Below are 24,242 nucleotides of genomic sequence, written 5' to 3' on the forward strand. Positions count from 1 at the left end.
TCTAGATATGCTCCACTTCATTGAATTATCTTCCCTTCAATGAAATTTTCTCTTTCTCTGTAAAGTTCTTTAATGGAAAATCACTTTCCATTTATACTATAGATATAAGTTACTTATTTAGCTTCTTTAGGGACAGATTATGCCTGATTCCACTTCAACCCTCTCAAAGCACCCAGCCCATTCCTTACTAATTGCTCAATAAACTTATTTGTGTTAATGAACAAATAAAAAGATAATTCCTAAGGATACAATATTTTTTGACTCTCATTTTTGAATACAAACACGACATTGTATACAGAGCAAGAGTTTAGTTACCTTCATTCATGTCAAACTATGTCTTTAGAATTCACGGAAAATAAAAGAAAGACAAGTCACATATAAACCTTATGTCAGTTGTGATGCAAAAATATCAGATGATCATTTACACATTGAAAGAAACACAAGTATAGAATAATTGCATTATCATATATTTCTACAAAATATTCTTGATTTATAACATATTTTATTCATAAGTCCTGCCACTGCTGGTATAAAGGAAAAGAAATATCATCTAGGAAATATTTTGGCTATAGTTGTTGGTTGCTTGCTGTGGTGGTGGTTGTTGGCCTTAGCTACATTTATTACATCCAAAATACAGAGCGGTGCCAAGATCTGTCTAACTATAAGTCCCATGCTTACAAAATTAGTATGCTTCTCATTCTAAAAATACCTTTGCCCCGTGCTATTTGAGAAACCAACAGAGTTTTTCTAATAATCTTGTTAAATTACATGATAAGTAATTCATTGCCTCACTTTACAAAGGGATAGTTAGGAACAGGGATTAGATGGTTTGCTTAAGTATGCTGTAGTAGAGACTAGCTGAAACTATCTTCTTGGATGCATAGGCCGCATATGCCTAGCTTGCCTTGCAGTTAGATGGGGCCATATGACTGAGTAGCAGCCAATGTAAGGTGAACAGAAATGTTTAGTCCCTCTGTATAAAAAACCTCCAATGTGTCAACCTCCAATCATTTGCCTGTTGCACTCCACTAACAAGAATGGTGATTGTGGGAGCTACGTACTTAAGTTGAAAGGATCCACAAGATGAAAAAAGCTTGTGTCCCTGAGTCACAACCTGGAAGAGAACTGACTAGGGACATAGGTTTAAGACTTCATATGAGTAAGAAATATGCTTCAGTCATAATAAATCACTAAGATTTGAGGATTTATCTATTAAAATAGCTAAGGTATATTAAGTAACACAGACATTATTATCTTGAAGTGGAATGCTACTCTAATAAAAGCCTTCAATAAGCTTAGTCATTACGGAGTACATGGCTAGGAAATATGTATCAGAAGCTGGTAAGATAGAGGTGCTATTTGGAGACAAAATATTTGTTAAGTCTATCATCTGCAATACATGTTCCTACATGTATTGACCAACTAAATCTTCAATTAGCCTCTAACTCTGGGGGAAGTAGATAGGGAAAGTTAGAATATCCGTTTGTATGCATATTTATAACAGCACAATTCACAATGGCAAAAATATGGAAACAACCTAAAATGCCTATCAATCAACAAGTGGAAGCCGGGCCCGGTGGCTCACGCCTGTAATCCCAGCACTTTGGGAGGCCGAGGCGGGCAGATCACGAGGTCAGCAGTTTGAGACCAACCTGACCAACATAGTGAAACCCCATCTCTACTAAAAATACAAAAAAATTAACCAGGCATGGTGGCAGGCACCTGTACTCCCATCTAATTGGGAGGCTGAGGCAGGAGAATCTCCTGAGCCCGGGAGGCAGAGGTTGCAGTGAGCTGAGATCACGCCATTGCACTCCAGCCTGGACAACAGAGTGAGACTCCATCTCAGGAAAAAAAAAAAAAAAAAGTGGATACAGAAAATGTGGTGTCTATATACACCATGGAATACTACTCAGTCACAAAACAGAACAAAATAATGACTTTTGCAGCAACTTGGATGGAGTTGGAGGCCACTATTTTAAGTGAAGTAACTCAAGAATGGAAAACCAAATATTGTGTGTTCTCACTTATAAGTAAGAGCTAAGTTATGACCATGCAAAACCATAAGAATAATACAGTGGACTTTGGGGACATGGGAGGAGGTAGGACTGAAGGATAAAAGACTGCATTTTGGGTACAGTATATACTGCTCAGGTATAATGGGTATACCAAAATCTCAGAAATCACAACTAAAGAACATATCAATGTAATAAAATGTAATAAAAAACCAGCTGTTTCCCAAAAACTATTAAAAATATATTTTTAAAAATCAGTATGTGTTTGTTACAGTTGGCTGCTATTGGTAAGCTATTGCCATAAAAATAGACAAATAAAAATTAAAGATGTTCTTAGGAAAGAATTGGCTAGGTCTCCAGTTGATTTGGAAGTGATTGGAGATCAAGCCCCTCATAGGGTTAGAAAATCCAGACTGTTGGCCGGGCGCGGTGGCTCAAGCCTGTAATCCCAGCACTTTGGGAGGCCGAGACAGGTGGATCACCAGGTCAGGAGTTTGAGACCAGCCTGGCTAACACGGTGAAACCCCGTCTCTACTAAAAAATACAAAAAACTAGCCGGGCGAGGTGGCGGGCGCCTGTAGTCCCAGCTACTTGGGAGGCTGAGGCAGGAGAATGGCGTGAACCCGGGAGGCGGAGCTTGCAGTGAGCTGAGATCCGGCCACTGCACTCCAGCCTGGGCGACAGAGCGAGACTCCGTCTCAAAAAAAAAAAAAGAAAAGAAAAAAAAGAAAATCCAGACTGTTTATAGATACCAAATAGCAAAAAGTACGACTGAAAAATAGTATCTTGGAGTAAAAAGATATTTCAGTTGAAAGAAATGAGATCCGGCCACTGCACTCCAGCCCAGGCGACAGAGCGAGACTCCGTCTCAAAAAAAAAAAAAAAAAAAAAAAAAAAAAAAGAAAGAAATGATTCAGCCCTGCAGCAAAGACTCATTTAAAAACGTTACCTTCCCACTCGAGCTTGTATTTTCACAAGGCCACAACAGATCCATAATGAAGTTGAGAAAGAGAGGCACTGGGCAAAAGAAGCAAAGAAAGCAGCAGACTGGACAAGTATAGTTAGTAGAAAGTTTGGGTATGATTGCCAACATATGGAGCTGATTGAAAGAACAAACATCAGAAATTCCTAAGTTCTTGAGATAGTTATGCTGTCAGAAAATCCCTGAGCCTGGATTTTAAACGCAGTTGACTTCTTGAACCCTAAAACAACACTTAGGTCTGCCAATTTGTACCAGCATGAGAAGTGGGCAATGAAAACAGGGTAGCCAGCCTGATCCACTCATGCCTGTGATCCTAGCACTTTGGGAAGCCAAGGTGGGAGGACTGCTTAAGACCAGCCTGGGCAATACAGCGAGACCCTGTCTCTACAAAAATAAAAAAGCAGTTGGGCATGCATTTTAGTCCTAGCTACCCAGGAGGCTGAAGCAGGAGGATCACTTGAGCCCAGGAGTTTAAGGGTCCTGTGAGCTGTGATCACACCATTGCACTTCAGCCTGGGAGACAGAGTAAGATCCTGTTGAAAAGAAATAGAAAGGAAAAAAAGAAAAGGAAAGAAGAAAAGAAAAGAGAATGAAAGTCAGGCAGCTCATCAAGGAGAGAATGTACCACGATGCCCACTTCTGATGTTGTGACCATAGAGAAGGACAGACAAAAGAATACATCTGCGTGTGAAGATCCAATCAACAGATTTCCCCCATTTCTGAAGTTAACACATTCAGGACACCTGCCCATAAAGAATCTGTAGTTGCACTGGTCTAGGGAATGCTGTCTGCCTCCCACTCTTCACTTTTCCTGATTGGAATTTATTAGTGTACTTAACCTTTCTCTACTATGGGATCAAACACCGGGTGTGAGGTGTGGGTTGCGAGGAGAGGGTAACTAACTTGTCTTTCTGTTTATAGATAAACCACAAGGAGCCATATCTCGTTCTGACAGACAGCTGCACGTCACTGGAAGGATCCTATCCGTTGAATTAGACACAGAAGCAGAATGGGATTTGGGTTATCTTTGGCACATGGGTGGTTTACAGGTGTGTTCTACATGTGAGAAGAAAAATAAAACAGATATATGGAAACCAGAAGGTAGACTTAGAAGAGACTGCTCAGTTGATCACTGAACTCATTTCTTTTTTTTTTCCCCTTGGCACGCAGCGAGACAGAATTTCTCATGCTCCTTCACAGTTAGTTGTGATGTACAATTGAGTTTCAACTCTTGGAAGTAAGTGAAATGAAAGGGGCTGCTTTCTAGGCCTAGATAGTAAAATCCCCTGCCCATGATTCTCCGTGCTCTTTTCCTTTTTAGCTTGATGCAAACAAGCCAGAGACCTTGAAGGCTAGCTGGTGACAATGGCAGAGACATAAGATGGAAGGATGTTTGATCTATGAATCGCCACTTGGAGAACTGACTTGCTGTTCAGGAATACCCGCTTTGGAAATTACATGTTCAATAAATAAACCTGTGTTAAGACACTAAGATTCAGGGACTTTGCTATTAGAGTTGATGGGATTACCTTAACCACACACCCATACCTGTGTTTTCTTGTTTTGTTTTGTTTTGTTTGTTTGTTTGAGACAGAGTCTCGCTCCGTTGCCCGGGCTGGAGTGCAGTGGCGTGATCTCGGCTCACTGCAACCTCCACCTCCCAGGTTCATGCCACTCTCCTGCCTCAGCCTCCCGAGTAGCTGGGACTACAGGTGCCCGCCACCACACCTGGCTAATTTTTTTGTATTTTTAGTAGAGACGGGGTTTCACTGTGTTAGTCAGAATGGTCTCAATCTCCTGACCTCATGATCCACCCGCCTCAGCCTCCCAAAGTGCTGGGATTACAGGCATGAGCCACCGCGCCCAGCCGACCCACACCTGTTTTAATAGAAGATTGAATGCAAAATCATTTCAAGTGCCCAACTGCTGAATTTCTGAATACGCTGTCCTAAGTCTCATTATGATGATACACTAGGAATGACAGAGATCAGTCATGTGGACGCTTTAAGATAGTTTTCCCTTGCAGGAAAACTGTGACGACTACAACCCAAGGTGGCCATATCTCCTTTAGACCCCTCTTGGCCTTTCAGTGTTTTCTGTAAATAAAGTCCATTCTTCAGAAAACTATCAACTAAACTTTGATGAGATAGAACCACCAGAAAAGAAAAATCATGGATGCTCTAACCACTAGACTAAGGTTCCTTTCCAAAGAGGTTTATTGATTTTGATAAATGTACTTCTAAATATATTTGACATACATAGGCATTGGGTGTTTAATGAACAGCTTCTTCTGCTAAACGTCATTTTTTCCAAGGTTCTCTTACAAGGAGCTTGACATGTGTAGATGATTATGAGAATATATGTAGACTCACTTTTTACTTCATATTTATTTATTTATGTATTTGAGACCGAGTTTCGCTCTTGTTGCCCAGGCCAGAGTGCAATAGCGCGATCCTAGCTCATGGCAACCTCCACCTCCTGGGTTCAAGCGATTCTCCTGCCTCAGCCTCCCAAGTAGCTGGGATTACAGGCGTGTGCCACCGCCCCTGGCTAATTTTGTATTTTTAGTAGAGACAGGGTTTCACCATCTTGGCCATGCTGGTCTTGAACTCCCAACCTCAGGTGATCCACCCACCTCGGCCTCCCAAAGTGCTAGGATTACAGGCGGGAGCCACCGCACCCAGCCTACTTTAAAAAAGAAAGAAAAAAAAACCCCAAAACTTTCTATTCTCAGAAGTGTTCTTACCCTGGCTATTATAAATCTTCCCTGTTCTATCTAATCAAAAGAATATATTACTTTTCCAAGGGAACATGCCCCTGCAATCCTCTTTTAAGTGAAAATTGCCATATTATCTAAGAAGAGTGTGTATGTGTGCATAATTCAATTAAATATGTAGTTCAGAGGCAAAAGTAAATATAAGATCGTGCTAAGGTTCATGAATTCAAAGTTTAAATAGTGAGACTCTCAGAAACTGTAAAATGCTTTTAAACGTGTATTTTTATTCTGATTATTACCTTTTGAAAGTGAACGTTAAAAAAACCTACTTAGGAAATAGAAATACTTCTGAAATATTGACAAGGGGCTTATTATTTTTATTGTCTCAATTTTTTAGTTTTATGAATTACTCTCAACCACAAAATATTATTGGAAAGTAAGTTTTACTGCGATGATCTTTCACTAAAGTCAAACTAATTCCAATAATTTCAAAACTCAGAGTTTGGTGTTCCATGCTTTTTTTCTTCCTTGTCAGCTCATTTCATATGTTACTTACCCGATAAGCTGAGGCTTGAAACAAATACTTGCAAAAGCTTGTCTGAACTTACGGCCCTGTGCAGGAGTACAGGCACTCTCTCGTGTGAGTATTTTACATAGGAATGATCCATAGAAGAGATGTGGTCCTGTCTCTACCTTAAGAGTAAGCTTCAAATGCTGACAGTTTCTGAAGTCAAAATTCTCCCTGTCTAGTGGCAAAGGCGCCCCCATTCCTTTGACCCCAAAACTCCCGCTTCCCCCAGTCTTCCCATGCAGATGTTGCCTGCAGAAATGAAGCCATGAGGCATCAGTCAGACCCCAAAGCAGACTTAGGTTGCATTTACACATTTTCTATCACAAGCCAGGACAAGGAGGGATTCGAGTTACCCACTACATGTAGGACTTGGGGCTCTTAACACCCAGGCTCAGGGTTTTAACTCAGGACTCTTACAATGAACTAACTCAGTACTACCGTTAGTAGTACTACCTTTGAGAACTAGGTTCCCTGCTAGATTTTGAGCTTCTTGAGGATTGGGAGCATATCTTATTTGGTGTTGTGTCCCTAAAATCTGCCAAGTACTAAAGCATCGTGGGCTGGCTGTAAATGTCTGTGGGATGACTTAGTCAATGAGGAAGGCGAGACATCCTTGACCAACCATAGTGACTAAGATACTGCAATGGAATGCCCACTATTCCTAAGTTAACTAAGTAAATATGGATCTCCCATAGTATGTAGAGAAATAAAAACTCTAAGGAAGAAGGGGATAATGCCTGAGGTTTCTTCCAAAAGAACCCTATCACGTGTGTGGGGGCCCTGCACATATGTATCATCTCTTAATGACAATCTATGCATGTAGTTTGTTTACAGAGATATTTCATGCATGCTGTAGAAAATTCAGGTGATATAAAAAGGGATTATAATAAAGCTAAAATCCCCCAAAAGCTCACCACTCAGAAAAACTCTCCCATCAACATTTGTGTGGGGGACCATCCAAGATCAATCTTTCTGGGTATGTCAGTGTTCATGCTTCCTATAGTTTATTTGGATTTCTGTTTTTGCTGTATCACTTGTTACTTCTCGCCCTTTCTGACATGATGGAGATATGTCTCTTTTTTATTTTACTAATAGTCACTTTTATAACTTTAGCATATTTTAACAAAGTTCTTAATATATTAAGTACAGACATAAAACAATACATATAGAAAAAAAGGCACATCAAAGACCAGAAATAGCTTACTTTCTCTCATCTTCATTTTATTGGTGCATGCTTCAAGATTATGTCCCTTGGCTGGGCGTGGTGGCTCACATCTGTAATCCCAGCACTTTAGGAGGCTGAGGCAGGCAGATCACCAGTGGTCAGGAGTTTAAGTCTAGCTTGGCCAACGTGGTGAAACCCTGTCTCTACTAAAAATACAAAAATTAGCTGGGCATGGTAGCACATGCCTGTAATCCCACTGGAGGCTGAGGCAGCAGAATCTCTTGAACCCGGAAGGCGGAGGTTGCAGTGAGCCAAGATCACACCATTGCACTCCAGCCTGGGTGACAAAGCGAGACTCCGTCTCGAAAAAAAAAAAAAAAAAAAAGGATTATGTTCTTTTATCCTAGTGTAATTATTATTACTTTATATTGTATGCTATACTTTTTCTTTTGTATAGCCAATATTTCCAACAGATATTGTGAATAATTGTTTGCTCAAATGACTTTAATGCTCATTACTAGTCCATTCATTCTACACATGAGTTTTTAAAATTATTATCACTGTCCAGTTCAGTAGGGTATATCCGATATATTTCCTGAGTCTTTACAATGTTCTGAATCGTTGACCATTTGTTCATGTATTTCTACTTTCTTTTTATGTGAGCTATAACTTAACTGGTTATATAATACTTCTGTTATACTATTTTGTCTCAAATTTTGTAGCTGTTGCTTCATTGTCTTTGGGACACAGTGCTGCTAAGGAAAAAGTCTGGATCCAGGCTAATTTTTTTCTCTATGATATTGTTGACCCTATATTGTTACTTTGTATTTTTATTATTTGCATTTTTCATTGTTGTGTTCTTATTTTTTCCCTAATATTTTCAATCCATGGTTGGTTGAAACCTGCAAATATGAAGGGTCAACTATGATATGGTATTAGTATGTATATAAATATATATTATAATATTATATAGTTATATTTTATATATTTATTATAATATTTTATAGTTATATTTTATATATAATATGTATTATATAAAATACAATGATACAATATAATGTATAATATATATTATACATTATATTATATATTTTATAGTTATATAAAATATATATAAAAATATAATAAATATTATATAATATAATGTATAATATTTCATATTATACATTATATTATATCATTGTATTTTATATAGTACATATTATAATATACAGTTATATTTTATATTATTTATATTGTTATATATTATATATTATATATTATAGCTATATATAGATTTAAGAAAAAACAAAAAACAAGAACACAACAGTTAAAAAATATAAATACAAAAACACAGTGCAGTATAACAAGTATTTATGTAGCATTTACATTGTGTTAGGCATTATTAGTAATGTAGAGATGTTTTAATGTATAAGGGAGGATGTGTGTAGGTGATCCACACATATTATGCCATTTTATGAAAAGGACTTGAGCACCCACAGATATTGGTATCCACCGGGGTCCTAGACCCAATCCTGTACAGATACTGAGGGACAATGTACATTCTTTTGCATGTATGCTTGTAGAAATATTTCTAAATCATTGCATTTCAACAACCTATTACAATCTTTGTGCTACTTGCTTTGTAATACACATGCTTGGAACGTCTTGCCTCATCTTGATCTGCAGATTTGGGTCTGAATTCATTTCTTTTGTTGTTGTTGTTGTTGTTGAGGTGGAGTCTCACTCTGTTGCCCAGGCTGGAGTGCAGTGGTGCGATCTCAGCTCACTGCAACCCCTGCCTCCTCGGTTCAAGCGATTCTTGTGCCTCAGCCTCCCAAGTAGCTGGAATTACAAGTACACGCCACCACGCCCAGCTAATTTTTGTATTTTTAGAGATGGGTTTCACCTTGGTGGCCAGGCTGGTCTTGAACTCCTGACCTCAAGTGATCTGCCCCACTTCGCCTCCCAAAGTGCTGGGGTTACAGGCATGAGCCACCATGCCCTGCCCTGAATTCACTTGTCTGTCTGTCTGTTTTGTTTTTGAGACAAAGTCTCACTTTATTGCCCTGGCTGGAGTGCAGTGGCACGCTCATAGCTCACTGTAACCTCAAATTCCTGGGCTCAAGAATCCTCCCATCTCAGCCTCTTGAGTAGCTGAGACTACAGGTTATGCCACCACGCTCAGCTAATTTTAAAATTTATTAATTATTTTGTAGAGATAGAGTCTCGCTGTATTGCTAAGGTTGATCTTGAACTACTGGCCTCAAGCAATCTTCCCACCTCAGCCACCCAAGGTTCTGGGAGTACAGGTGGTAAGCCACCACACCCGGCTTGTTTCTGTTGTGGTTTTGATATTATCTTCAGGTATAACAATGATCCATAAGCTTGATATTTATTTCTTGCCTCCATATCTATAATCTTCTCCCTTATTAAATAAGTTAACACAAGTAAAGAATTCAGAGCATTGCTTTACACAGAATAAATGTTCAAAATATAAATTATTATAATTGATTAATTGTTTTAACTCTTTTTTCCCTAAACTCTGGCTGATTTTCTCAGTCCTCTCCTTCCTATCACTGACTCAGCTCTATAGTGCTGATTCTGTACTTTGAGTTTCTAAAGAGCTTTTAATTTCTGTGATGGCAATTACTTTCTCTTCCATTTCTTTCCCTAATATGGCTAGCTCCCCTTAAAGTGAATTCACTTACATTATCATCTCATCTTTGATCTCTTCATTCAGAACATTAGATGATACACTTTAAATTTTATTAAATTCCTCCATGTTGGAAAACACTTGTCTAAAATGTTCTTCTAATTCCTTGAGTGTGGTTTCCTCCAAAATGTGTTCTTGAATTAATCTTTTGCATGCTAGACTTTTTTCTTTTACTCTTGGGCTACCTTCTCTTTTGCATACATTTAACATAGACAAGATATTTTATGTCTAGGTGTCTTTGTATTTACTTATTTATTTTATTTTTTTTGAGACAGAGTCTCACTGTGTTGCCCAGGCTGGAGTGCAGTGGTGCAATCTCAGCTCACTGCAACCTCCGCCTCCCAGCAAGAATCTCTTGCTGAGGCAAGAGATTCTCCTGCCTCAGCTTCCCAAGTAGCTGGGAATACAGGTGCCCGCAACCGTGCCAGGCTAATTTTCGTATTTTTAGTGGAGACGGGGTTTTCCTATGTTGGCCAGGCTAGTCTTGAACTCCTGATTTCATCCGATCCTCCTGTCTCAGTCTCCCAAAGTGCTGGGATTACAGGCGTGAGCCACCATGCCTGGCCTGTCTAGGTATCTTTGAACAGTGAACACTATTCTACGCAGGCTTGCCTTTTGCCCAAACATAAAATGGGTGGATTCTCCTTACAACTCCTTGTTTTCCTGTACCTTGCTTGAAAAATCTCATTTGAACAGGACCAGGAAGGCTCCCTGTGGTTTCTACTCTCTTTCAAGTATTTCAAGAGGGAGGCTGTCAGGGAAGGCAAAGGGGCCCTGGAGTTCTATTCAGGGGATTCCATCTCTTCCCTCCCCTCCATCAATTGGTCTGAATCCCCAGTAACATGGGCCAGCGCCACACAGTTGAAGGTGTGCCCTGGTCTATAGAAAGTACCTTTGGGATTCAGACTTTTTTCTCTTTGAAGAAGGGTTGTTATGCTTCCTGTGAGATCCTTGTGGTTTATGAGTTTAGGGGGTTTTTTGTTTGTTTTGTTTTTCATATTTCCCACCAAGCATTTTGTTTTCTGCTGAGATTCGGGGTAGAGTCATTTTTCAAAACATTTCAACTTTTATTTCAGGTTCAGTAGTACATGTGCGGGTTTGTTACATGGGTATATTGTGTAACATTGAGGTGTGGGGTACAAATGATCCCGTCAACCAGGAAGTAAACAGAGTACCTAATAGGTAGTTTTTCAGCCCTGACCCCCTTCCTCCCTTTTCTAGTCATCCCCACTGTCTATTGTTCCCATCTTTATGTCCATGTGTACTTAATGTACAGCTCCCACTTCCAGAAAACCAAATACCACATGTTGTCACTTATAACTGAGTAGGGCCATTGATCCTCAAAGATTTGTCTATTTCATTAGCCAAAGGGGAAAAGTGGTCAAACTTTTGGTATCATTCAAGTGAAGGCCTTGAAAAACCATTTGTCTTAAGTGGGAAAAAGAACTGCAAGGGGGTTATTCTACATTTTTTTTTCAACTGCCGACACCTCCATTCTTGGTCTTAACAAATGTTGAGAATACCAGTCAGTGATGATGAGTGTCTGCATATATGTGACTCTCTCGTGGGTAGGAAAACACCCTATGAATCTTTGTGCACTTGGTTCCTAGGTGCTATGTGTACAGATAAATTCTCCCTTACAGGGTAATTTGAATGCCGTATACATCATCTGCAGATGGAAGATTTTTCTTCTTGTCCTTAGCCACATAGGCTTTGTCTCTTCTTCTTCAATTTGGCAATTTCCTGTACATGAAATGTACACCAGCCAGTAGTGCAATTTCAATTCATAAGTGTTACATTTTACTACCCATAGATCCCCAGATGAGCTCATGAGGAACTTAGAGTGAAGGGAAATGCCAATGGTCCTACTCCAAAGGCTTGTTCCTCCGACAGCAGCAAATTTTGTGAGCGGTCCACGAACCCCAAGTCTGAGAGATCAGTCTCAGATCTACCTAATTGCAGGGGGCTGCAGAGACTTCAAACCTGTGTTTATTATCTTAATTACCTTTTGGCCAGGGCAAAAGGAGATGTGATTAAAATGGGCGATTTATGGGAAACATAGGACACTCCAAAGGTGATTTTAGCTTCATAATTTCCCCACAGCCTTGCTGAAGTTTTCCTGGAGCTGTGCACAAATCTAAGACTCTTCCATCCGACACCCCTTCTTTTCCTCCTTCTTTGTCTTTCCCTGCTGTCTGTCATCTTTCTTTCCCTCCCACCTTTCTTCTCTCTTTCACTTGGGGTTAGAACTGTAGGATCATCCGTTAAACATGTTTGAACATGATTTTATGACAATAAAATTCAAATGCTTCTGATATCTACATTATATCCTTTATTATACTCTCTAATGTGCGTCAGCATTATGAAATACAACATAATGTACTTCAACAGGGAACTTTACGTTCAAATGTCACTATTAGTACTTACTTAATTGAAAGGAAATGCTCTCCTGTCAGCAAGTAAACTCAATACACTTGAATATTCATGCCATTGCAAGCACGCACTATTCAAATCTTCTCTATCAAATAATTGTTTACAATTCTTTTTTTGTTTTGAGATGGAGTCTCACCCTGTTGCCCAGGCTGGAGCGCAGAGGCGCGATCTTGGCTCACTGCAACCTCCGCCTCCTGGGTTGTTCAAGCGATTCTCCTGTCTCAGCCCCCCTAGTAGCTGGGATTACGGGCATGCACCACCACACCTGGCTAATTTTTGTATTTTTAGTAGAGATGGGGTTTCACCATGTTAGGCTGATCCTGAACTCCTGACCTCAGGCGACCTGTCTGCCTTGGCCTCTGAAAGTGCTGGGATTATAGGAGTGAGCCACTGCACCTGGCCTGTTTACAATTCTTAATTGCCTGTCAGTGGTATAGATGTGTATACACGTGTGTATGGCGGGGTCATGGGCATTATTACTAAGTTTAAAAGGAAGGAGTCTAAAAATAGTTCCCAAGACTCAGGAGGAAAATGTCCTTGTGTTGTCACCTTATTTTCCCTTTAGGTCCATCTAGGTTCATAACCCCGGGACAGGATCAATGATCTGCAAACCAGTCTCAGCCTCCCACTGGTGAGCCTAATGAGGCACAGAAATAAAATATAAAGGTAAGTTCAATACCAAATCTTATACCCTCCGAAGAAATAGTAAGAGTTGGAAAAAATAAATACTCTTTTATAAAGAGTGAAATGAATCTGTTTTCTTCATATTTTCCCCACCCCTAACCTTTAATAGAAGCTGGCATAAATCTGGGGAGAGAAGTCCTCCATGAGTGCTGGGCCTTCCAGCCTGTCACCCACGGGCCACGGTGTCACTGTGACTATAGTTTTACTAATAATACTATGTGGTGGCTCATTTTTCTATTCAAACTCTCTGGAAGATATTAAATAAATCTGTTTTATTTAATAGATAAACCAGGGCTGCGATGTTCTCACCAACCAATTAAGAAGCCCAGGGAAAATACTGCTGCTCTTCCTCTGTGGTTCCTCTGTGCCTCCTGAGGATGGCGTATGTAAAGTTTTCTGTTTCCCTGGTCTTTTCACCCCATTCTTATGCACTGTACGAGCTTTCCAGGGTTGTCATGACAATGTGCCACCAACTGGGTGGCTTAAAACAACAGACATTTCTTGTCTCATGGTTCTGGAGGCTACAGGTCTGAGACTGATGTGTCAACAGGACCACAGTGCCTCTGTATTCGGCAGTCAGTCTCCCTGCCTCTTTCTAGATTCACTGGGTTTGCTGACAATCGTTGACACTCTTCGGCTTGCAGCTGCAGCACTGCAGTGTCTCCCTTTGTCGTCACACAGGGTTCTCCCCTCTTCTGTCTGTGTCTTCGTCTCCTGTTTGAACAAGGACACCTAGCTGATTGTATTATGGTCCAGCTGGGTGATCTCGTCTTAACTTTGTTACGTCTTCAAAGACCCTATTTCCAAGCAAGGCCACACTCACAAGTGCCAGGGGTTAGATCTTTAACATATCTTTTTGGAGGACCAGTTCAACCCATAACACGAAGGTTGAAAACCTGGCAACACTGACTTAAACGGATCTGAGTGTGTTAGTGAAAACCTGGTTTTGGTGCTTTTTACATTAAATTGGACATGACTGGTGTTATCTCACACCCCACTTTACAGAGTTCTGAGTTGTCTTCATGAATTCTTACTTACAACATAGATGCATTAGACACACACAAAACACATTATTTCAGCCAGGCGTGGTGGCTCATGCCTGTAATCCCAGCACTTTGGGTGGCCGAGGCGGGTGGATCATGAGGTCAGGAGATCGAGACCATCCTGGCTAACATGGTGAAACCTCGTCTCTACTAAAAATACAAAAAATTAGCCAGGTGTGGTGGCGGGCGCCTGTAGTCCCAGCTACTTGGGAGGCTGAGGCAGGAGAATGGCGGGAACCCGGGGGGCAGAGCTTGCAGTGAGCCGAGATCATGCCACTGCACTCCAGCCTGGGCGACAGAGTGAAACTCTGTCTCAAAAAATAAAATAATAAATAAATAAATAAAACTTTATTTTGTTTGAAAATCCTTGACCTTTGGAATACATTTAAAGATGAAAGAACTATGTAGTCAACTCAAATCTCTAAAGACCTTGTAGTCCCCATCCTTTTGTTAAACTTTCCTCCTGACTTTGCTATAGTGGGCAGTCAAGAGAAAGGGCTTTCCCCTACCTTTAATCACAATTGTCTGTGGACAGCTTTTGTAATATATCCCAATGTTGTAGGAATCTCAGTTTGACCATAAATAAGATGCTAATGGGTATGTTGGACAAACTGTTGGTGCAGACCCACCAGGAACTAAGGGATCTTCCTGTAAGAAATTCTTGCAAGGAAAGATGGAATTTGGTATCATGGACTTACACAGAAATCAAGCTTTGGTCATGTAAAAGCTGAGGTGTTGAATGTCTCAATAAGTTTAATGTATCTGGTTTGTCTCCAGGCCCTTGGGACAGACGCGTGAAATCTATGGTAGTCAGGGTGGGTCACACTGTACTAACCCAAAAAGGTTACAGCTATTTTATAAACACCAAGAGATGCTCTACAAGACAATAAAACATAGAAAGTACTTATTATTTGAGTACCCCCAGTACTTTTCTCAAACCTGGCCAAGACCTACACTTTGTAGGGCCTTTTCTAGCTTCCTCTAGCTACAGCCTTCTCCAGAGGTTAAAAGTTCTACATAGCTAAGGGGCTGTGTCCACCTAGCATCTTTGCCCCCAATTCTCACACACACTCTTGGAATTCAGAAATTTCCTTCCCTAAAGAACATGATCCCATTATAAAGAATCTCCAGGTCCCTTCCCCAGGATTTTTATCCTGAAGATAGATGGCTCAGCCAGTATGGGTAGATCAGGATTAAGGGGTGCCTGAGGGGTGGCTATTAGTGGGGATGGCGTGAATAGAGCTTGGACATGCAGACTGGAGCATCCATACACTTATCCAAGAGGCTGCTGGGCATGCAAGGAAAATCCACAGGTGGAAAGGGAAACAGGAGTGGGCTAGAGGCTGGGGGCAAGGACTGCAGGCTGGCTCTCCCAGGCCACCATGTTCCATCATGGGACACTGAGGAGTCCAAGAATTCCAAATATGAATGTGGTCTTTCTTGTAATTATGAAGGTAGATTTGTTAAAGAGGGAAGATAGTACACACATTATTGAACATTTTCTTAGCTTGATTCATTACTTTGAAGTACAAGTGACCCTTGAATCACATGGGTTTGAACTGCACAGATCTACTTATCCCTGAATTTTCTCCCACCTCTGCCACTCCTGAGACAGCAACAGCAACGCCGCCTCCTCCTCCTCTTTCTCTTCCTCCTCCTCCACAGCCTACTCAACATGAAAATGAAAAGGATTAAAACTGTTATGATGATCCACTTGTACTTAATGGATAGTAAATATATCTTCTCTTCCTTATGACTTTCTTAATTTTATTTTTTCTAGTTTACTTTATTGGGAGAATATAGTATATGATACATGTAACATATAAAATACGTGTCAATCAAATGTTTATATGATTGGTAAGGCTCCTGGTCAAAAGTAAGTTATTAGTAGTCAAGCTTTTGGGGAGTCAAAATTTATATGCAGATTTTTGATGGTGAGGGAGATTGGCACTTCCAACCCCCACATTGTTCAAAGGTCAACTGTAAAAACCTAGGTTATAAGGGTCTCTACTTGTACTCTTGCTCTACACATGTTGGGGGGGGTCTGGGTGCCTGTCCATCAAAGCATATTTCCAGAGACCAGGTGGGAGGGAGGCAGTAGCTGCAGATCCAAGGAAGCACAGGGAAGAATAGTAGAGAAGCAGCCAAGATGAGACAGTGGAAGTTCAACGAAGTTATGTCACTTATCTGTCTGAAACCTTAATTCTGCCTTGTCATGGAAACTGGCATATTCACAGGTTCTGGGGATTAGGAGGTAGACATTTTGGAGGGCCATTATTCTCTCTACTACAGGTTGTAATCACCTGCAACTTGGTTATGAAAACTCATTTAGATGCTTTATCAGGTAGCAGTGATTTAAATGAATTACACTCTGTTGTTACCTCGAAAGGAACCCCCCAAAAAGGAATTGGAGAAGCCAACCAATTAATAGTAAAGCACAGACTTCATGTCCTAGCTTTTTCCCTTGACTTCTTTATTTGGTCAAAGAATCTCTCTCTCTCTCTCCCCCCACCACCACTCGCCCCCCCATCTCTCCTCTTCTCCTCTGCCTTTCCTCTCCTTCTCTTGCTTAACAACTGATTCACACTGTTTAAATAACTTTTGTGGGTAGAGAGAACTTGAAGTACAAAAACTGAATAGATTTTCTAAGTCACACACAAAAAATCTGAGAACCAAGATGCATGCATTTGCTTGCATCAACAGATAACAGCTAACTTGCACTGAGTGTTTCTCTGTCTGAGATACTATACTAAGCACTTGACATATGTTATCTTATTCACTCCTTCTAATTGCCTTATTTGGTAGGTGCTATAATTATTACTATCTCATTTCACAGATGAAAAAACTGAAGCTTGAAGAGGTTAAAGAACTTGTCCACAACCGTATACATATTATGTGGCTCAATCAGTCTTCAAACCCGGCCTCTATAGTTTTGCACCGAGCCTCTTCACCACTATGACCGTATCTAGGAATCCTTGCTAAGTTTCCCCAGAGATGTGAACACCTTCCATAAACATGTTCTACACAGCAGGCATGACCACAGCTTGTTCAAATCAGTTGAACATTTTCCAAGAGCCTAACATGTATTGGGTCCCGTATTCAACGCTAGGGATACAAATATAAATAACAAAATGCCATGCCCTTCAGAATCTCAGTTTCCTGGGGAAAATGGAAATAGAAAGTGTTAACGCAGCAAGTGAAGAGCTATGGTAGAAGGCATTACAGAAGCCCAGCAGAAGGGGGCAAGTGATCAAGGTTGTTAAGGAGAAAAGAAACAGGCTAGGAGGGGAGGATTAAAACACTTGAGGCAGACATTAACAGATGAATGCAAATAAGCCAGATGAAGAAGGCAGGGAAGGTATTTCCAGGCAGGGATATGAGCAACATCAGGGCCAAGCAGTACGGGAAGGCATGGCCCATGCATAGTGTCATGTATCTGTCTACACTACACCCTTCTACTCTGAACTCTTTGCTGTAACACCCTGGAATGCTGTATGCCTTAGCTTGACCTTCTCTTCTCTTTTTCTATAAAAAGCGAAATCACTCCTCCGTCTGATGCTTCACGTCAAGGTTGAAAAACCGTCTACTTTATTTCAAAATTTTCTGAGTTGATTTAGCCTTAAGGATTCTCTAATAAGCCTGATAAATTCTTAACAATACCCCCCCAAAGTATTGAACTAATAGCTATTCCCTGATGCAAAGCAATTTTCTCAGAGGAAATGATCTTAGAATTTTTCTGCATAGCGTGGATGCTTTTTTTTTTTTTGACAGAACACTGTGAAAATGAATAGAAAGCAGCTGTATAGCTAAGCTTAAATGTAGCCTAATCATGTCATCTGTCTGCCAGAACAAGATAATTTTTTCACCCTAATTCCCATCATCTCTGCTTGATTTGAAAGACACCTACATACACTTGACTAACTTCTGGGTGCTTCAAAAATGTATACTGTTTCTTCCTAAAGGAATATGAATTTGGAAGAGGAATCCCTTATCCTAAAGCAATCACACTGAAAATATCTCTTGACATACATTTAGACTTTCAGGAATAAAGTGAAGATTGATGTCACAGTGAAGTGGTTCACCAGAATCCAGTAAAACCTGGGGCCAGGGAAACTTTGCAATCAAAAAAGCCTATCCAGCTCGTCTTGTTCTTAGATGTCCCTCCTCATTTCTTGGCCATGCTAACCAAATCTCAACTGTTATCTCAAATATCTGAACAGAGGTTATTCTGAACAGACACCCATGCTGTAGGGCAAGCAGGCCCTTACAGGCCATGCACTCTTCATTGTGGCCTTGTAGATCCTTGCTTAATTTGCTTTAGTAAATATTGTAAATACTGACCCTCAGAGTAGGAGACTTTTCCTAGAGTTTCTCCTATGGAGTGGGAAAGTCATAAAGCTAATTTTGGCAATTTGAAAACAAAATTTTCATCACTATTAATGGAGAATGTGCACATTTTAATAATATTACATTGTGTTGTTTGACCACCTGTTAACTCTAGATGGTGAATACATTTAAATGATTCTACTTTCATGGATCTTACTTAGCAATAAGGTGCTCACTATTATCATTCTAAGATTTTTGGTGCAAAAAGTGTATACGAGGAATCTGACATGGTTTCACTGTGTCCCCACCCAAATCTCATCTTGAATTGTAGCTCCCATAATTCCCACATGTTGTGGGAGGGGCCTGGTGGGAGGTAATTGGTTCATGGTGGGCAGTTTCTCCCACACTGTTCTCGTGGTAGCGAATAAGTCTCACGAGATCTGATGGTTTCATGAGGGGTTTCCCTTTAAACGTGGTTCTCATTCTCTCTTGTCCTTCTGCCATGATTGTGAGGCCTCCTCAGCCATGTGGAACTGTGAGCCCATTAAACCTCTTTTTCTTTATATATTACCCAGTGTTGGGTATGTCTTTATCAGCAGCATGAGAATGGACTAATACAACATCTATTCCTCTGGTCAGACGTGCTCTATGACCTATAGGTGTCACACCAAATAAATATGCAAATATGCATTAAATGAATGACGTGACAGTAAGAAAAGAAATAGAATAGAGTCCTTGATCTCACTAGATTTATGATGACATTAAGGAGAGAACATATAACACCGAGAATTCATAAACAACCCCAGAACAATATTAAAGGCAACTAAGTGTTAAACTGATAGTTCAGCGGAGGAGAGCCGTGTGCAACAGAAGAGTCAGAGGGAGCTACACTGAGAGACGGTTTTGTCTAAAATGCAAATCTCATAACACAGAAGGCAGCCAAACTCCTGTGCATCTCCTTCCTTCTCAGACAGACTTTAAATAAAGGCTGGAGTTTCCCAGAGTTTGATTCTCATTTCATCTCCATCTCCATTGTCTCCTCAGGTGATGTTATCTCGTTCCACAGAGCTCATAGAATGAATGATTCCCAGTTAACGTCATGGATGCCAATCTTCCCTTTGAGTACCTAATATAAAGGTCCAACCACCTACTTGACAGCTCAACTTCCATATCTAATAGGTAATTCAAATGTATTACATGTCCAAAATAGAGATTTCATACCCTACTTCCTGACCTGCTACTTCCTCAATCAACCACACATTCATTAAGAATGCCAATATTCACTGAGGTGCTTGGACGAAATCCTAGGAATCATCCTTCACTCTTCCATTTTCTTTCCTGCCCATATTGATTTGTCAGCAAATCCAATCATGTCTTATCCTTTCCACTGTTTCCACCTTTGTACAAGCCAACATCCTTTTTCTCCTGACCAACAACTAGTTATCTTCCTAAAACTTATATCATTACTCTACTTAAAACACTCCAGTGGTCTCCCAGTGGTTTTTCAACACTAATGGAATAAAATCCAAACTTTCTTACTATGGTCTGAAAGACCCCAGTCTAGTAAATCAAGAACTATTAAATCATGCAGTTTGGTAGATCACGACAACATTAAAACAAATAGAGTGGAATAAAAATGCCACAGTATACCATATGTAGTAAGAGCAAGCATTTTGTGAAGCTTTTTAATTTTAAATATTAAGGTGTAAAAGACAGGAAAAACCAGCACCACTCAACACAGCACTACAGACACCAGATTCTCCAGCAGACATTAGCTGGATGTCCTTTCAATTCTGACACTATCTACCTGGTGGTAGCCTCAGAGCCCACAGGTTAATGACTCAGCCCACAAGACTGCCCCCCACTTCTGATGGCAATCACAAGTGCCAGGCTGTGACTTGGGCTTATGACTAAGGGGTTATAAATTGGAGTTCCTACAACATTCTTCTTAGGTTTGATCAACTTGCTAGCACTGCTCACAGAATTCAGGGAAACACTTTCACTTATGGTCATTCATTATTATAAAGGATATTACAAAGGATAGAGATGAACTGTCTGAGGTAAGAGATGCATAAGGTGAGACAGGCAGGAAGGGGCATGGAGCTTCCACGGCCTCCCCAGGCATGCCACCATCCAGTAACCTCTGCATATTCAGCTATCCAGGAGCTACCCAAACTCAGTCCTTTCGGATTTTCTTTTTTTTTTTTTTTGACAGAGTCTCGCTCTGTTGCCGAGGCTGGAGTGCAGAGGCGCGATCTCCACTGACTGCAAGCTTCGCCTCCCGGGTTCACACCATTCTCCTGCCTCAGCCTCCCCAGTAGCTGGGGCTACAGGTGCCCGACACCACGCCCGGCTAATGTTTTTGTATTTTTAGTAGAGATGGCGTTTCACTATGTTAGCCAGGATGGTCTCGATCTCCTGGCCTCGTGATCCGCCCGCCTCGGCCTCCCAAAGTGCTGGGATTACAGGCGTGAGCCACCGCGCCCGGCCAGTCCTTTTGGATTTTTATGGAGGCTTCATTACATAGGCTTGATTGATTACATCCCCCAGAAGTGGGGAGTGGAGATGAAAGTTCTAACTCTCTAAATACTTCTTCAGTTTCCCTGGAAACCAGTCCCTATCCTGAGGCTACCCAGGAGCCTCCAGCCACCAGTCATTTCTCTAGCAGACAAAAAGACACGTGCCACTTCGGAGAGTCCAAGAATTTTAGGAGCTGTGTGCCAGAAAACAAGCGGAATGCCAAATATATTTATCTTATCATAAATCACCATATTGAGTTAGGCTATGTGTGTATTTGTTTGCAACACAAAACATTTTTCTTAATACGAGTTATGTTCAAAAAATGTTTGCAAGCCCCTGACCTATATGATCTGGCCCATGACTACCTCTCTGATCTTTTCTAAAACCACACTATACCTTGTTCACTGTGCTACAACCTCGCTAACATTCACTCTAGCCCTCAAGCAGGCAAACTCACCCCTGTCTCAGGACCTTTGCATACACTATTTTCTCTTCTTGGAATAATTTATCCTTAGACATTTTGTATGTATGCTTCTTTCTTACCATTCATATCTCAATTCCAGTATTACCTCCTGCTCGGCATCTTATCTCTAAAGTAACACCTTCGGTACTGTTCATCTCACCACAGCTATCCCATCATCCTGTTTAAGCTTCTTCTTAGCAATGTACCCATCCCATTTCATTCATTTGCATTTGTGTGTGTGTCTTTATTTTCTACTTATTTCTCTTAGAATGTAAACCGCCGCCGGGTGCGGTGGCTCAGGCCTGTAATCCCAGCACTTTGGGAGGCCGAGACGGGCGGATCACGAGGTCAGGAGATCGAGACCATCCTGGCTAACACGGTGAAACCCCGTCTCTACTAAAAAAATACAAAAAAACTAGCCGGGCGAGGTGGCGGGCGCCTGTAGTCCTAGCTACTCGGGAGGCTGAGGCGGGAGAATGGCGTAAACCCTGGAGGCGGAGCTTGCAGTGAGCTGAGATCTGGCCACTGCACTCCAGCCTGGGTGACAGAGAGCGAGACTCCGTCTCAAAAAAAAATAAATAAATAAAATAAAATAGAATGTAAACCGCCACGAGTTCAGGGACCACATCTCTCTGGTTTACTACTGTATCTTCAGTGCAAAGAATAATGTTTATTACACAACAGGTGATCAGTAAGTATTTGTTGAATGAGTAAAGAAAATTGAAGACATAATTCCCCTCTGTGGAGGTATAATGGGAAATCTTTGGTCTCTCCTGGGCTTCTCAAGGCCCCATGTAGAAAAGTCAAAGTTGTAGAATTAGTATTCAAAACTCCTCCCTTCGGCTTTGTGTTTGGTCCAAGAGACCATTCATTTCAGCACATTAAACTGTTAATTATGGAGTCTGGCTTCTCCTTTCTTTATGTGGAAAGAATAAATAGTTATTACTAAATAGCCATTTAAAAGGCAGTGGTTTCTTTCAGGGCAACCATTATTAAAATTGCACAAACATGTACATAAATAAAGCCATTTATTTAAAATTAGGACAGATGGACTTAATGGATTCCGCTTTTCTTACTGTCCTGGGTACTACCTGCTTGGAATACACAGTCTTTTATTGTCCTTCCTCTCACTTTATTTCCTAGCTCTTGCCAATATGCACACCATTGATACATGATTAATATAACTTTTAAATTTATTCATGGTAATTTATTTCCAAGACAGTTATTTATTTCTTTTTCTGGCATTACTGATTTAGTTAATAGTATTTAAAACACAAAGTAATTTTTTTTTAGCTGGGGAGAGATAGCCAAATTGATAATTTTGTATTATGTATGCTGTATGAGTATGGTTTTCCCTGAATTTTCACTGAAGATAGATAGAACATAGTTTGGTAAGAAATAGGAACACCAGACTAGAAGTCAGTTATTTAATGTTCCAGTCCTATCTCTCACCTTAACCAGCTGAAATATTTGGATAAGTCATTTAAATTCCCTGAGACTTGGGTTTCTCATTTGCACAATAAGAGGGCCAATTTAGGCTTTAAAAATTCCTGTTATGTATTCAGACTTATTACATTCCAAGCATTATTATAAATTAATTATCAGTTAATCTTTGCAAAAAACTTACAAAGTCGGTACTATTATTTCTCCTATTTTACATATGAGGAGAATGAGGCAGAGACAGAATAAATAATACGCATTTTAAGTGGTGGAGATGGTTTGAATCTAGGTAGTCTAAAGCCAGAATTCACACGCTTATTCACCTATCTTACTGTAGGATCTCTGTTCCTATTCATCTCTAAGAGTTACATTTATAGCCGGGCGCGGGGGCTCATGTCTGTAATCCCAGCACTCCAGGAGGCCAAGGCAGGTGGATCACTTGAGGTCAGGAGTTCGAGACCAGCCTGACTAATATGGTGAAATCCCGTCTCTACTAAAAATACAAAAAAATTAGCAGGGCACAGTGGCGTGTGCCAGTAGTCCCAGCTACAGTGAGCCAGGATCGCACCGCTGCACTCCGGCCTGGGCGACAGAACGAGATTCCATCTTAAAAATAGTAATAACAAAAAAAAAAAAGTTAAATGCATAGGTTGTGAATGCTTGGATCTCACGCTGTTACGGTAGGTAGCTAGTCAGGCATAAGTAGGGGAGGCGAGGCTTCCCCTTACCCCACTAGGAATGTCAGGCGACCATCGGGCGATGGTCACGCAGTTGTCACGCTGCCTCTCTTAAATAATAATTGGTTGCAGCTGGTACCAGGAAAGGTTCCCTATAGATAGAAAAAACACCTGAAACTGGTGATCATCAGTTTCCTGATGAGATCTCAGGAGTTGGGCAAGTGGGCTCAGACATGTGCATTAAGAGGCAAAATGGCAGAGTTTCACTGGTATATGTCCTTCTGGGGGTGTCCCACCAGTAAAGGGAAGAATGCGTCAGGTAAGCATGCATACAACTCCAGTAAGCACACTGCGCACGCTCACGTCCCACGTGCTTGCAGGCCACTGTGTATGTGGGCAGCTCACCCCAAGGGAAGAAGCAAGGGAAAAGGGATGCAGGACACCAGAAACATGCCAGCATGAAAGCCCTAAGTCCAAGTCAAATAGGGCACTTGTCCTCCGAGATGCCCTCT

At 40.8% G+C, this 24,242-nt stretch overlaps 1 protein-coding gene across 7 annotated transcripts in view; it reads right to left on the minus strand.

The window, feature by feature from the left end:
- Positions 1-24,242, minus strand: part of RGS7 (regulator of G protein signaling 7) — a 577,395-nt gene that overhangs the window by 256,324 nt on the left and 296,829 nt on the right. The window lies entirely within an intron of this gene.

This window comes from Theropithecus gelada, chromosome 1, assembly GCF_003255815.1.
Source record: "Theropithecus gelada isolate Dixy chromosome 1, Tgel_1.0, whole genome shotgun sequence".
NCBI lineage: Eukaryota > Metazoa > Chordata > Mammalia > Primates > Cercopithecidae > Theropithecus > Theropithecus gelada.